This window comes from Eutrigla gurnardus, assembly GCF_963514095.1.
Source record: "Eutrigla gurnardus genome assembly, chromosome: 22".
Lineage (NCBI taxonomy): Eukaryota > Metazoa > Chordata > Actinopteri > Perciformes > Triglidae > Eutrigla > Eutrigla gurnardus.
In genome coordinates, this window is record NC_139933.1 from 9,411,807 (window position 1) to 9,418,156 (window position 6,350).

The window sequence follows — 6,350 nt, forward strand, 5'->3', positions numbered from 1 at the left end:
CTTTATGAAGCTCAATCTTCACAACACACACACACACACACACACACACACACACACACACACACACACGGAATCCCAAAGCTCAAGTAAGTATTCTGAAATGTTATTTAATCAGACTTAGTTTCTGTTTTACTAGTTCATTTTTATTTCATCATAGAATTGTTTTAATTAAATACATTTGACATTAAATAAATTATGTTATGAACAAATAAAACATTTTATAATGCAATAAAAAAATAACTCCAATAAAACTGTTATTATTAAAATAATAAAATATGCAAATTATTTAGAATTAAATCGCTCGTATATAGGCCTGCATGTTACACTATTTGTTAAAGTTATTTTTGGGGCCTTTTTTATTTATAGGACAGCTTGGGAGTGAAAGGGGGAGAGAGAGGGGGCAGAAATGGCCGAAACGGTACATGGGACTCTTATCAACTGAGCTATCCGGCGTCCCACGCAATTTGTTCACTGCATTATTCATTTCATAATTATTTATTCATTTATTTAATATTGTAGGCCTATGCTTCGGGGTTCCAAAGATAAAGTATGCCCTGGATTTTTTTATTTTGTCCTCAGGATGGAGAAGGTCTGTGCATTTTCCTCCCAAGCCACTAAAGTCCTTCTGACATGTAATCCAAGCCAAATGAGACAGACTGATTACTGGAAGCTTCAATGGCTGCAGCCCAGAGAGGGATTAAAGAGGGAGGGGGGACTGAAAAGGGGGCTAAGTGAGTTGGACTCCTCTTTAACTTCAACAAACTGACTGCATAAATGATGGCACTGCGTGTGGTCAAGGTGGCAACGGCAACGCAATACTGGAATAATAGAAAGCAACAGCCTGTCAAGGCAATTGGACTTCCTCTGGTGAGTGATATGGCAAAGTAATGATGCATGAAATGACACATGCTGGCACACTGGGTCCCACTGGATTCATGTTCTTATGTCACTCTGGGCTTAAATCAATGGTAGTGTGACAAGTGTGAATGTATTGTGATGGATTAGTATGTGCTGGTCAAAAAGTTTAAAAGACTTATTACTTTTTTGTTGAAATGTGACAAGAACAATATTATTAATATTATATATAAGACTTTGGAAAATGAGCAATAAAAAAATCAAAAGATGTAGGAAAAAAGATAAAGAACGGTTTGAAATAGTAAATGTATGTAAATAATATGATCACAAAATTTTGTGTAGATTGTGTGTGCATGTATGTATATATATATATATATATATATATATATATATATATATATGAATGTAGAATAAAGCATACAGCACAAAAAAAGAATGTGAACGTAAAACATTAATGCCACCAAAAATATAACAAAACTGTCCAAAATGTCTCTGCAATAACAACAATAAACTCCCCGCTTCACTACGCTCCCAATCCAATGTAAGTTAGCAACAATCTCTCCCCATGGGTTCTTGCTCACTCTTCCCTGACCTGTTTCTGCTTACACAGATCACAAAGGGTATCAACAGGCTCTGACCCGGTCCCAGTGCCCAGGATCAGTTTCTAAGTGAACCATGTTTCCAATGGAAAACACATTCCCCAGCTAAATGCTGCTAACCTCCAGCGAGTCGTTAGCGAGGGATGTTTGATGTGTGAAGGGAACCATGTGTGCCGGAGTGACGTGTGGCCGTGAAAGAGGATAGGCCACGTTGAGTTTGGGTGACCAGTTGAGTTTTGGCTTCATGAGTGAAGAAAGGTTGTCTTCACCGAGTCTGCGGAGCCACAACACTTTTAATCAGTGTGTGTGTGTGTGTGTGTGTGTGTGTGTGTGTGTGTTTGTTTGACCTTATTTACAACACTGATTTACATACTAAATATACGTGATGCTTCTCATGTAATATCCCCACCCCGCTGCACAATTCACACGGCTAATTTACAACATGTTATGGTCCGTTTTATGACTCGGTGGTCAGTGTGGTCTCAGAATAACGTTATTTACTCCACAAATCACCTCTGGGATGAAGTGGGAACGTGGAAACAGGGCTCTCTCAGGACTGTCTGGAAATGTGAGGTTGAGAAACCTTTGCCACGTGAAGACCTTTCTCCACAGGTCAGCACAACACAGAATCTCCGAAGGTTCGTCCCTCACATCTTAAACACATTTCAAGACCCCGTCAATGCAAACCCCTGTTCCTTAAGGTTGTAGATTGAGAAGAAACTAAGAATTAAAAAAATCAGATCCAGCCTCAAATCAAACTCACAGCTCTGAGAGTCAGAAGCACCGTATTTGAAGCCGTTTTAAGATCTCTTGTAAGCTACTTCATGTACGGTACTGTAAAATACTTGAACACAGTCATGAAACCTCCATGCCTTGTGTGCCTCATACCAGACAAGTTAGCGCAGTGTCCTTTCAAAAAGCACTCGTGAGATGAGGTCAAAGGTCGAAGGCATCTCCATCTTTACGACCGAGCGAAGGGCATCTCTTGGAGGATCTCAGTCAGACGTTCATGATGATGTACAGCTGACTGTAGCGAGTCGGCAGATGCTCCCAGACGACGGCACACGTGTTCTCTTTGGACACGGAGGACTTTTAACAGGAGATCAAACAGGAGACGCAAGCTTTGAAAGTAGCAAGACGGTGTTCACAGGCAGGCCAGTAGGGAAGACGTGACTGATGGCTTGTTAGGTCAAAGGTCGGCATCTGACGACGTAATGGAGGCAGAGCAGCTTTCTTTTCTTTTTCAGGCATGAATTTTCATGGTCTGTTTCAATTTGGATCTTGTTTTGGATATAATACACTGAAGGCTGGAGTAAAATTATGATTTATTTTTCTCTTACCATGCAGTTACATTCACACACTTCTATTGAGAGTAAACCAAAGACGAAGATTGAAGCTTCAGAAAGTTAAACACTCGGGCATTATTGGTGGCTACGTTCATAATTCCTAAAATGTATTCGTTTATTAGTGTACTTCTGAAAATACCCAACGCTGAGCCCAGTGGATTGTCTGGGCCAAACTTTAGTAAGCTATAAACCAGAGGTCTTCAACGTTTTCAGGCCACGGACCCCAATCACTTATAGTGACCCTTATCAAATATCATAAAATTGTGTTGCTAATTAAACTGTGACAATAATAATGTGTAGTGCAGCCTAAAGTGCCATGAATAAAAGTACTTTCTAATGATGTATATATTCAATACTAAGCCATTAAAATAATAACTGTTAAAATATTTATATATATATATGGAACATTTAAATTCTATATTGGCATTTCTACATCACGATTTCACAAAAGGAATATTTATATTTGCTTATTATAGGTTGTATTCATGTTAATTTGGGTGTATTTTGGGACATATTTAAAACTCTGCGGACCCCCTAGAGGTCACGGACCCCCTGTTGAAGATCTCTGCTATAAACTATCGCAACAATTAGTGAACAAAGATTTAAGGATGAAGAAGCAAAAACTTTTCAGAACAATAAAAATGCTGCCATCTCTGTTGTCTCCGTCTCTGCTGACAAAACATTTCTTTGACCAAACTTCTGCAATGATTAACTGTGCTTCATCACTATGCCGAATTGGTAGCATCTCTATGACGTGCGACAAATGGACAACAAATAGAATAGAACATTTTTGGACTACAGATGCGACGCATTTCATCGATATACTTTAAAAGATACTCTTTTTGTTGGAGTTTGGAAAATCACTCATGTCCACCCTGTACCGTACACACCAAGATCCCGCTCAGTGTTTACAGTTTGCTGCTCTGAGGGGACCACGTAACCCGCTGCTTTTACAAGCTGTCCATCTATAAAAATGAAGTGGTGTGGTTTCCCCACTCTGTTCTATTATTCCGCTCCTCTTCCTCCTCTCCCACCTGCCTGTGTTTGCTGGAACAGAGAGTGAGGCTCCACCGGCAAACGCACACAATTAAGTGAAGAGTGATGAAATTATATCTCCGGCCCGGGCAAATGGAGGGACGAGAGGATAGGGAGGCAAAGTGGGATGGAGGGAGAGTCCATTCTGTGCCCCTCTGGGGCCGAGGGAAATTCTATTACGCCCGATAATAGAGCCATTTTTCACCTCCTTCCACATCGCCCTGGAATACAATTCCTCCTCCTGTCCTTTCCTCTCTCCTCTTTAAAGAAGGTGCATCATGATTTAGACTCCTCTCTCTACTCTGTTTTCTGCATGGTGCCTACCGTCTCCTCGCAATTCCAGACTTCCTTCTTTTATTTCTCTGCCATATGATGTAAAGACAGACAGAAGACTACTGAGGCCTGTGGTGTAGAAAAAAGCCATCACAGTCAAATCCAGTGAACCATTTGATCATTAGTCACTTCTAAGAAACAGCATCTTTGTTGACCATAAAATGTCGGCAGCTTTAATGGACATGAATAAAGCCTAAGCCGTGTGCTTTGGAGAGTCACAACTTTTATTGTACGCGATCGTCCCATTTCCAGCGACGACAGAGCTTTAATGTGCTTAGAAGGAAGTCAGAAAATAAGGAGCATTCGACAGAATTCCCACAGCGTCTTTCAGAAGCTCGTAATTGGTGAGGCATTCCAGCCGGTGGCTTTGCGGCGAATAGGAAAGGATTCATTTGTTCCCGATATGTTCAAGGGGCAAAATGCCAGTAAAACATTACTGGTGAAATTGCATTTTTTACGCAAAGCCACATATGTTCCCTTTACTATTTATACATCACGTCTGCTTACCAGGTGCCTGGTCCATACATACACTTCAGCCACGCCTTTAGAAAATATTCAGGCACTATTGAGAACAAGCACGTTGTTTCTCTTTGCGTTTTCAAACCAAATTCACAAGAATGTCACCCAGGAAACTGTCCTGAAAGAGAAATCTGTCGTGACAGAACTCACTGTTCACTTGCTTCATCGCACACATGCATATTTTGCGCATGCTTTCTCCCTTTGATTCTTTTGTCAGCCCGCCCTGACAAGTGAGTCACAGAGCCTTCGTGTCACAACAGAAAAGGGATCTACAGTAACAATTGCACAAGGACAACCCCCCGAAGCCTGATGTGCACCTAGAGGTGCTGCAGGTATGACACCGATACTCTGAACCAGCTGTTCATTTCAAACAAGCTCTGAAACCTTGTAAGCACTCAACATTGTTTGTCTTCCAGGGATGTCATTAGAAAATCCTATTATTTGAAGCAGTGAAGGTACCACTTAGAACTGGTTCATCGTGTGATGAGAACCCTGACAATAAATAAATAAAAATGAAAGAGAGATTATGTAATTTTTGAGAACTGTAATGTTGTCTGACAAACAATTATTAATTTAGATGCATCTTTGCTTTATTAATCAAGCCGCTGGGAGACCCATGATTCTGGCTCATAGTAGCCAGGTTTTAACGGTCCAGGAGAGAGACATTACATGATCATTTTAGCCTATTCATGTATTTCTCTCCTGTGGCAGCGAACACAGCACATAACCTTTTGATCACTATTATTCTGCCCACTGACACTCAAATCAATCCCCATAGTCTACAATAACATGTTTGCAATAAGACGTGCACAGTGGGAGCTCTGGCTCTTCCTATATCAAAGCTTTTACACCAGGCTTTAGATTATATTCCTTTGCGGGGACTGGCATATCCATTAATCTGGCTGTATAGCACGGAGTTGATCACTATTCGTTATGTTCGTTAGACCTACCATTTTAACGTTTTGGGTAGATTTTGTATTTGGAAATAATATGCCGGTATGGTTTTACATAGTGTTTTGAAGTAACATTTAAACTATCAATACGTAGACAGTCGCCTAAACATGGAGACCGGAGTTTATTGACGAGAAATCAATGGTGACATAGCCTTTGAAATTTAGATTATATACTAGGCAAGGATGACATTTTCTCTTTACAGCATCTCCAGCATAGTAAGAGACAAATGTTCACTGAAATGTGTCTTTCCAGGCTTCTTATCTTTCAAAGAGAAGAACTGAAGTACATTGAAAGGAATTGCTAATGGAAGTAGCAAATCTTTTCAAGAAACAGTCATGCACATAACCCCACAAATACTTTTTGTATTGGCTTAAACAATAGATATTATAATTAGTGAGCTTTAGATGTGCAGGCAGATTTCGCTACCTTTAAACGTACACAGGAGAAGTTTGCCTTCAGGGCTTTCTGCCAGAGAGGGTTTATTTTAACTCAAATCATGACATTTTTCCTAAACATAACCAAGTGGGTTTGTTGCCGGAGATTCCTGCCAGAAAGGGTTTTCTAGAAAGCCCTGAAGGCAAACTTCTCCCATCTGCCCTTTAAACAGAGCCAGGTTAGCTGCTTCCCCCTCTTTTCAGTTTTTGTGCTAAGCTAAGCTATTCAGATGGTGGCGTTAGCTTCATATTTACAGTACAGACATGACAAACGT